Raw genomic sequence first — 11,088 nt, forward strand, 5'->3', positions numbered from 1 at the left:
AAAATTAAAAATTATGGGTATGCTAAGTCTAGAATTCTAAGTCACTGAAAGGTGTGGTAACTTTAACAGTAGTTATGTATGAAAGAAATTATCTCTAATTCCCATTTTTAAATGAGTTGAAATTTAGAATTCTGCTACATTTACTGTTATTTTTGATACTTTACAAAATAAAAATAGACAACCAAGTACAACTTTGTGATGGGACAGAAAAACATACAGACTGTATTTGGGGAGGTAACACTTTAGGCACAAATTGTCTACAAACACACATATATACACAAGGCCAGTGTTTTTCTAATTTAAAAAGTATTGACACGTGCCTTTGACAAAGGAATTAAACATAAATAGAAACTTCACAGAGAAGTAAGAATATTAACATATAACTATTAACAGTAAGCCAAACAGATGAAAATACGTGGGTTTGTTTTTATTTAGCAAATCAATGTTTTCTGGGATGAGGCTTTCATATAATGTATGTCACTCAAGGTTTTCCCGAAGTAAAGATTCTGAAGAAAAAAAAAAAATCTGTGTGCTATGGTTTATGCCTGTCACCTGTCACACATTTAAGACCAGTATTCAGGAAATGACAGCAGAGTTTTCAGGCAGCCTAGGCTACACAGTGATTTCCAGTCCAACTTGAGCAACAGAGATGCTGCCTCAGAAAACAAAAATAAACAAATAAATATTAAAGACCCTGCTGGTATTAGACCTAGTTTCCAACATATGCTCCATGGCATTTCAGTCGCAGGTGTTGATGGGAGTCAAAACAGAAGTCTTCAGTTTTCGCCTGTATTTTCTTGGCATTGGTGATGTTTCGAAGAAGAAGGGGCTGGATTAAGGTTAAAATTCCAATGGCTATCATTAGATGCCAAGGATTTTTCCCAGGTAGGAACTATACAAACAATGTAACTACCTATATTTATGACCTATCAGAAGATGTTCTTGAGCACAAAACCCACCCACCCTATGTAGAACGTGGCTTGGTTTCTGTGCTTTGAAATCCATGGAAAATCATATAGCAAAACCTTGTATTTTAAAGTTTCTGCTTGTTATATGCTATCATAGTAAATACATATGAAGTTCCTCAAACAAATGAAAAGATTGGTCGAAGAATTTGGAGACCAACGTGTAACTAGCAGAAAGAATTATGAGCTTGCAATTATAAAACAAATAATTGAAAGGAAAACATTGGGTCCCAAAGCCAAAACTCGGTCTCTTCATGTAGATTGGCAACGGTTGAGTCCTTTAACACACTAGAGCCCCTGAGGCATCCCGGTCCTCAGCTAGTCCAGTTCCATCAGGGTTTAAGGAAATAAAGTGCATTCCTTCTTCTTGAATTCCCAAGGCCAAGACAACTTGAAAGCTTCATCATTCTTTTTTCCCTTAAAAGGAACTCAGGGCATGTAGCCTGTTTCTTCTAGTAGATAAATACTTTTCAGACTTGAGTGAGCATGCGTCCTAAACTGCGACTGACTGCACGGTCATCTTCCTTTCTATGGGAAATGTCTTTAAAGGTGCCTGCTTAAAGGAAAGTGGAAAGCGGTTGAGGAAGAAACAGAAATAATAAAGCCCACTGCTGAAGCAAAGCATTTTACTGAAAGATCAAAACAGACTGGGAATGAAACCCTTTCCACAAAGCTAATCAGATAATCTTCAATGACTTCAGTCTGTGGGTGACTTAAAACATGGGTCTTCTCTCCAACCCCGTGGACAATTAACTTCTGCTCTGGCTTCTTTCTGTTTTACTGTTTTCATGACTTGCTTGCCTTGTTGGTCTTTACATCTTACGTTATTTGTTGCATCTGTATTTCTCAGCTCTGTTAATTGCTATATTGAAACTCTGAGATCAAAAGAATAAGACCTACAGCCTCAAAAGTATACAAGCAGAACGGAGGCATAGGACACTCCTGTTTCTTAATCATGGAAAATGAATGGCACTCACAGTAATCAACTCGGTCAACATAAATTACTGGAAGGTCAAAGACTGATGAGGGAATCCTGAGAGAGATCTACAGAAACAAAATCAGCACCAGGAAAATAATGGTGCCAGGCTGGTATCAGCTGACAAACCACAAAACAAAGAGCAGGGCCCTCGTCACAAAAATTACCCAAGAAACCCTGTTCACTTTTCAAATGAGAACTCCATAGCTCAGAAATGCTAAATGGCTTGCCCAAGGCTAAATATTGCTTATGTAGAACAAGAACTAAAATCCATTTATTGGTCCCACCTCCCTGGTCCTTACTATTGAAACCATATTTTTAATAGCTGAAATTTAGGACAATGTATTACTAAATTTAGTTTAGAAACAATCTTATTTTACATCCAGTTCCCTCTCCCTCCCGTCCTCCCCTGCACCCCAACAATCTCTATCCCATCCCCTTTCTGCTCTCCAGGGTGAGGCCTTCCGTGGAGAATCATCAAAGTCTGCCACATCATTTAGAGCAGGGCGTGGGCTCTCCCTGTGTGTCTAGGCTGAGAGAGCATCTCTCTATGGGATATTGGCTCCCAAAGTCCCATATACTAGGGATAAATACGGATCCACTACCAAAAGCCCCAGAGACTCCCCAGGCCTCCTAACTGACACCGACATTCAGGGGGCCTGGTTGGTTCCTATGCAGGTTTCACAGCTATCAGTCTGATGATCATGAGCTCCCTCTTGTTCAGCTCAGCTAGAAGAAGGTATTTTAAATTTGCAAAGGGCTTTCTTTTCTTTAGTACATGGGAGAAGGAAGAACATTCAGAGTTAATTTCAGGAATCCCTTGGCAACTAAGATGTTTATTATGTAGACAACACAGTTTATAGGTTTTCACATCACTTTGATCTTTGTCATATTCTTCCCCCGTGTGTGGTTGTGTCTCTCCCTAAACTTCCAAAAAGAGTAGAAAGAAAAAAAGACAGAAATAAATATCAGTAGGCATGTCAAGCGCTAGCCATTATAATGGAAATCTTAAACACCGATTGTAGGAAGATAAAATGGTGTACTGTCCTTCTGGACTTCACAAACTTTATAAAGACAACACGAGATGAGTCTCGTGTTACCCAGGTTGGCATCAAACTCACTAATCACCAAGGATGACCATGAACTACTCATCCTCCTGCCCCCATCTCCTAGGACTAGCATCACCGATATGTACCACTTACCATTCCTGTTGGGCATAGAAATCAGAGCTTGGTACATGGTAGTCAAGCACCCTACCAACTGAGCTACCTAAAAGCCCAACTATCCTGACTTATGTCAAACTGTAAGGACGTTTCACCAGTACCAGTGACTAAGTTCAGCTGAAAGGAGAAAGTGGGCAAATGTTAAGCTGGAGTTGCGTCTAGAAGAAGCAATTCCAGCAGGCAGAACCGAGAAAATGAATCCAGCAAGCTAAATTGCCTGATGATGAGTCCAAAGTGAATTTGAATCACTAACTCCCATCAGAAGGACCACAGGGAGCTAACTCTGGACAGATAGCCAAGCCCTTTACCGCCGTGGAGGTAATGTTGAGACAAACTTCACCTGAAGTCATGATTTTCTGAAGTTCACAAGCCCTTTTTCTCCACAACTGGGCTCTTTACAGGTATTTATTTGTTCCACGTGTCAGTGAGCCTCGGTGCTTGCAGCTCGCTGACATCAGAAGGAACATATTTCATTGCGTCCTTAGAAAAAGAATAACCACCAGCTGTAAGAATGACCTGGCCAGGAAACTGTGGGAAAAGCACAGGGTGTAAAGTTCAGTTACCGAGGATGCTTTAGGCAGAGAGGCTGGCAAGCTCGCTACACTTCACCATAGTACATCAGGGTGTCCCGATGCTGTTGCTATTGTTATTGTTGCTTTGTGGGAGTGAAGGCTTATTGCTTCTGAGGAGCAGAAACTATCCAGCCTGTGGCAGTCTCAGAAGCTTGACGTAGTTTCATCGCTCATTGTCCATAGGAAAGGCAATGCATTGATCAGCAGGCAGCAAGGCTTTGAAGTTTAGATTGGTTCTGTTTCCTTCAGAGCAGCAGTAAATGCTTTCAGCCTGCCTCCACCCAGTGGATTCCTAGGACCACTAACCTTTATAAATACATGAGATATTACACACTTGAAATTTTGGAGTTATTCAGTCTGTTTTATGTTTGTTTGTTTGTTTGTTTGTTTGTTTGTTTTGGGTTCTAAGGACAATTTTGCAAAGTTCTTTGGCTACATATTATTTATTTTAACTTCACACAGATGCTTCCTTGTGGCCTCTTCTGAACACGTGTGGAACATATTCAATTTTTATCACTTTTATTATTATTGTTATTATTATTATTGTTATTGTTAGTATTATTATCTCCCACCTAGACCACTAATGTTCCCACTTGTAACCCTTATTAACTCTCGGCGGTTTAGAGTAAGCATCATTTGTTTGTTGCTGTCTGTAGATACCTTACATCAGGTCAACTCTGAGTCTCAACAAGAGACTCATAGCATCATGGGCACACCCTGCAGAGACAACAGGCCAAGACAAACCATGCAACACTTCTAAAGCCCCTGCTCAGATAATATCCACATGCTTCTGGCCAATCTAGTTACATGGCCAACCTAATTTCCCAGCCCACAGTAAATGGCATTGCCCGAATGATCTACTGGCAGAGGGGCAAACATGAACATGCAAGGATTACCACTCCAAACCAGAGAGAGCTTTTCAGTAAACATGCTGCTTCCTCCTACTGCTATTTAGTGGCTTCAATGTCATATAAATAAATGTGCTCAGTAGGGCTGTCTCTACCTGAACAAACTCTACTTTCTATGTCAGTCTTATCCCTTACCATCTTCCTCTACCACTCTAGCCATAGCAGACTTGTTTCTAACAGACTCTGTACTAAATTATATCTGATCATGATATTTTCAATGACTAAATTAACTAGCCTTCCTTTTTCCTTTGTTCAAACTTAGAGCTGAAGGATGTCTCTTTACAAAAGAAAAGAAAAAAAAAACAAAAAAAAGTTCTCAATCAACAAGATAGGGTAAATACTCCCTCGACACATTTATCAACATATTAAACTGTGGTCTCAAGAGAAACAAAATCAAAGGCTATTTAAAGAGACATAGATCTATGGCAGAGGATTTATTTTGGGTCATGTAATTATGAAGGTTCTTTTAGCTGAGTTGCTATTGTAATGAACTTCTGGAGGAAAGGGTTTATTTCAACTTACAAGTTGTTGTCTACCATTCTGGAAAGTCAGGGCAAAAACCTGGAGGCAGTAACCTGTGCAGAAGAGGTGGAGAAATGTTGCTCACTGGCTTGTTTCTCATGGTTTGCTCAGTCTGCTTCTTATAGCACCCAAGACCACAAACTCAGGTTTATAACCTTTCACTGTGAGTGGAGGCCTCTCCCATCAATCACCAATCAAGAAAACATACTACAGCTTGCCCATGAGCCAAGCTGGAAGTCCATCTTCCAAAATGACTCTAGCTCAAGTCAAGTCAGCACAAAGACTGAGAATTCTCAAGACAGTCTGTTTGCAAATTGGAGAATAAGAAAAGCCAACACCACAGCATAGGCCAGTTCCAAAAGCTGCAAAACTATCAAAGCCAGCACCATGACTCTCAGTCTGAGGCTGGAGGCTGGATAAGCCAATGCCTGTTGATGCGAATTTGGAGGAGTAATGTAAATGCTCTAGATCAAAGTTAATAGAGTAAGATAATAAACACAGTAAGGCAAACCAAGGCTGTATGGTTAGAGTTGAGTAAATGGAATTAAGACTGGATCTAAACAGATGTATTAGAGCAACCATGAAAATGGGCAGACAGCAATTCCAATAGGCAACATCAAGAGTAGAGACCTAGACAAGCTGAAGGTTCTGGAATGATTGGGAGTCCTTTGCATATCAGTCAGTTAAGGAACATACTAGGTGGTGAGAGGATAAATTAGTGAAAGCTCTAGATTAAAAAAGAAGCAAACACACCCCAGGAGAAGTATATGCCAGGAAATAATCAATTTGAGGGCTGAAATCAATGAACTAGAAACTAGGAGAATAATACAAAGAATCAATGTAACAAAGAGTTGATTCTTGGAGAAAATCAACAAGATAGACAAGCTTTTATCCTAACTAACCAAAAGACACAGAGAGAACATGCAAATTAACAAAATCAGTAATGAAAAGGGAGACATAACAATAGACACAGAGGAAATATAGAGAATTTTCAGATCATACTTTGAAAACCTGTTCTCTACAAATTTCAAAATTTTAATGGAAATAGACAATTTTCTGGATGGCTATCACTTACCAAAATTAAATCAAGATGAAATAAGCAATTTAAATAGACCTATAATAGCTGATGAGATTGAAGCAGTCATCAAAAGTCTCCCAACCAAAAAAAATCCCAGGGCCAGATGGTTTCAGTGCAGAATTCTACAACAAATTCAAAGAACAGCTAATACCAATACTCCTCAAAGTGTTCCATACAATAGAAGCAGAAGGGTCATTGCCAAACTCTTTTTACAAGGCTACAATTACCTTAGTGCCCAAGCCACACAAAGACACAACTAAGAAAGAGAAATAAAGACCAATATCCCTTATGAACTTTGTTGCAAAAAATACTCAATAAAATACTGGCAAATTGATTCCAATAACATATCAGAGAAATCATCCACCATGAGCAAGTAGACTTCATTCCAGGGAGGCAGGGATGGTTGAACATATGAACGTAAATAAGCAATATACAACAAACCCAATAGCCAACATTAAACTAAATGGAGAGAAACTCAGGAAGAAGACAAGGCTGACCACTCTCCCCATATCTCTTCAATATTGTACTTGAAATTCTAGCCAGAGTAATAAGAAAACAAAAGGAGATCAAGGGAATACAAATTGGAAAGGAAGAAGTCAAACTTTCACTATTTGCAGATGATATGATAGTTTATATAAATGAACCAAAAAACTCTACCAGGGAACTCCTATAGCTGATAAACATAGCTGGATGCTGACCATCTATAGATAGATCCATATTTATCACCATGCACAAAACTTAAGTCCATATGGATCAAAGACCTCAACATAAATCCAGTCACACTGAACATTTTAGAAGAGAAAGTGGGAGGTACCCTTGAACAAATTGGTACAGGAGACCGCTTCCTGAACATAACTCCAGTAGCTCAGACACTGAAATCGACAATTAATAAATGAGACCTCCTCAAACTGAGAAGCTTCTGTAAGGCAAAGGACATAGTCAACAAGACAAAATGGCAGCCCACTGAATGGGAAAAGATATTCACCAACCCCACATCTGACAAAGGGCTGATCTCCAAAATATACAAAGAACTCAAGAAGCTAGTTACCAAAACACCCAATAGTCCAATTCAAGTGGGGTACAGAACTAAATAGAGAATTCTCAATAGAGGAATGTAAAGTGACAGAAAAACACTTAAGAAAGTGCTCAACATTCTTAGCCATCAGGGAAATGCAAATCAAAACAACTCTGAGATACCATCTTACTCCTGTCAGAATGGCTAAAATCAAAAACACCAAAGACAGTTTATGCTGGAGAGGATGTGGAGAAAGGAGAACCCTCCTCCACTGCTGATGGGAGTGCAAACTTATACAGCCACTTTGGAAATCAGTATGGTGGTTCCTCAGGAAAATGGGGATTAGTCTACCTCAAGATCCACTATTAGGCATATACCCAAAATACGCGCATTCATACAACAATGCCATCTTTTCAAGTATGCTCACAGCAACATTATTTGTAATAGCCAGAACCTGGAAGCAACCTAAATGCCCCTCAACTGGAGAATGGATGGAGAAAATGTGGTGCATTTGCACAATGGAGTACTACTCAGAGGAAAAATACAATGGAATCCTGTAATTCGCAGGAAAATGGATGGAACTAGAAGAAACCATTGTGAGTGAGGTAACCCAGCCACACGAAGACAAATATGGTATGTACTCAGTTATATATGGATTTTTGACATAGAGCAAAGTATTACCAGTTTACAAGCCCTACCGCCAGGGCAGGCAACAAGGAGGAACTTAGGAGAGATATGCATGGTCCCCTGGACGAGGGGATTGAGAGCATGGAGGGAGGGACATGGAGTTAGGAGAAAGAGAAGGGGAGAGGAGGAGGGGAGAGGTGGGCATGAGCAAACAGGAAGGTTGAGACAGGGAAAGAATAGAGGAGAACAAGAAAAGAGATACCATGATAGAGGGAACCATTATAGAGAAATGTGTCACTAGGGAAATGTCCAGAGATCTACAAGGATGACTCCAACTAATAATCTGAGTAACAGTGGAGAGGCTACCTTTAATGCCCTTCCTTGATAATGAGATTGATAACTAACTTGTATGCCATCATAGAGCCCTCATCTAGTAGCTGTTGGCAAAGAAGCAGACACCCACAATTAAACACTGAGCCAAACTCCTGGAATCCAGTTGCCTAGAGGGAGGAGAGATGAGCAAGGCTGGAGAAACCCACAGAAACAGCTGCCCTGAACAAGAGGGAGCTCATGCACCCCAGTCTGATAGCCTGGGAAACCAGAATAGAACCAACCCAGATTCCCTGAATGTGGGTGTTAGTTAGGAGGACTGGGCAGTCTATGCAGCCTCTAGTAATGGGTCAGTATTTGTCCATAGTATATGAACAGACTTTGGGAGCTCATCCCCCATAGAGGGGCACTTTCTCAGCCTAGGGGGAGCGCCTAGGTCCTGGCCCAAATGATATGACAGACTTTGAAGACTCTCCATGGAAGGCCTCACCCTCCCGGGGGAGCAGAAAGGGGATGGGCTGGGGTTTGGTGGGGGTGATGGTGAAGGATGGGAGGGTGAGGGAACTGGCGTTGACATGTAAAACAACCTTGTGTCAAAAAAAAGGGGGTTTCCTCTGTGGCTTGAATGCATCTCTAAAGTTTTTGTGTCAAACATGTGATTATCACAGTGCAATATTGGGATGTGAGATCTAATGAAAGCTGGTTCCTAATAAGAGAAAGCCAGCCCTTCTGATCTCCCTTCACACTGTCATTTTACCTTCTGCTAGAGGACGGCAAAAGCAAGAAAGCTCACACCAGATGACAGAGGCTGCATGTTGGACTTCACTCTCTCCAGACCCATAAGCAAGAATGTGTCTGTTCATTAAATTACCTAGGCTGTAGTATTCTGTTTCAGGAGTCCAAATTGGGCTGAAACAGTGTCTGTGTTCTAGGAGATACAAAGAAATTCTCGGACTACAGTTGGGAATACCCCCCTTACCCAGGCTACTGCTTCAAATACCAGTCTTTTCTAAAAGCATTTTACAGACAGACTTAGAAATTATGCTTTCCAACCTCCCTATGTCAGACAAACTGACAGTATACTATTCTATAGCTCCAGTGTTTTTACACAATATTCAGAACACATATACACAGGATGAATTAAGACAGTAAAGTAATATTATAAATGCAGACACGAATACAGACATATGGGTATCAATATGTATTTCTATGCTCCCATAGATAAGGACATATGTTTATTCCTTAATGACCTTTTCCCTTCAGTTTATTCTTCCAGTACTTCTCTGCTGGTGAAACTAAAACCCTATGATTATATTTCAACTCTACCATTTCCTAGGTACGTGTGTTGAAGCTAATCTTTCTGCAGGAAGTTGTCCCCAAACTAATATCTATGGCTTTCCTTTTGTTTTTTCAAGACAGGGTTTCTCTGTACAGCCTTGGTTGTTCTGGAACTCCCTCTGTAGACCAGGCTGGTCTTGAACTCACAGAGATCCACCTGCCTCAGCTCCCTAATGCTGGAATTAAAGGCATACACCTCCAATGCCCGGTGGTTTTCTTTTCTGGTAGTAAATGGAATCCAAACAGTCAATATGTTGGCCTTCACAGTCTGTCAAGCTTCGGCTCTAAACAATTATTCTAGTCTTTTCTCTTGCCATGCCTCCTTGCATGCTACAATTAAACCATGGTTTTTATTTATTTATTTATCTTGAGTAAGGATGGTTACTTATCCCCTTTACATTTCCAATACCCTTTGATTTTCACAAAGGTGCGTCCTACTCTCTGCCTATGTTCTCCACACTATGTTAATAAGCTTCCAGTAAAGAACCCAGTTCATTTTTACTTTAGAGTTTCATGAGGAAACAGCTTTAAGGACTTGCTCTCTGATGACTATTAAGTTTGAATAAAAAAGATATTACGAGTCTTGTTTCAAAATGACCTCCCCTGAGAATATGTACTAATTCATACCCATATGGCTTCACAAAACCTATTTTCTTGTTTCTATCCATCTTAACCGTGTCTATCAGGAAGCCAAGTATAACCAGATGCCTGAAATCAGTAATGTCCTGCAAATAAAACACAGGCTAGTCTAACTCCATAATTTAATTAAGTTTAATTCTATGGTTGAATAGCATAAGCTATAAAAGTCTAATACTTCAATGAGAATAGCATAATCTACTAAAGTCTAATACTTCAATGAGATTACATTTTTTTTAACCTAATACTCCCTGGAAGACAGGAAAGAAGTTTAACGTGATAGTGACACCTAACCCAACATCCTATCATCGCCCTTAATGCTCTCTCTATCTCTGCCTCCAAACCTTCCTACTAAGATATCCCCTTTGCCCTTTGCTGCCTTTAAAACACTTCTTTCTTTTCCTAAGAGTGAAATTATTTTTTTTTATTTAGCCATTTATTCAGAAATTCAAAAGCCGAGCATACAAGCCTGCACCTTCCTGGCATCACTGCCCACTTCACAGAAAATTAACAAAGTATAATTGAAACCAAAGGAAATCCCACTACAACGAAGAAAGCAAACTTTTCATGCCAGTGCTCATCCTTCAAAAGCCAGTTTCAATGCTGTCTTCTTTGGGAGGCTTTCCCAGCTTCCCTTAAATGGACAGATTCATCTGCTCCCAGCCCCTGAGTAGTGGGCCGAGTAATACACTCTACAAGGTTATAGGGAGGGACCTTTTGAGGAGGAGGGACATCAACGGATGGATCGGCACCGACCTAAAGGTTACTTTGCCTCTCCCTTCCTATTGTACAGAAGACATTCTTCAAAGACAACATGAAAATCATCATGATAAAAGTACACAGCAACAAACTAAGCCCCGAGCAGTACCGGAAGTTCAGGAACTGTGAGTGACAGGCG

Source organism: Phodopus roborovskii, unplaced genomic scaffold (genome assembly GCF_943737965.1).
Source record: "Phodopus roborovskii unplaced genomic scaffold, PHOROB, whole genome shotgun sequence".
Lineage (NCBI taxonomy): Eukaryota > Metazoa > Chordata > Mammalia > Rodentia > Cricetidae > Phodopus > Phodopus roborovskii.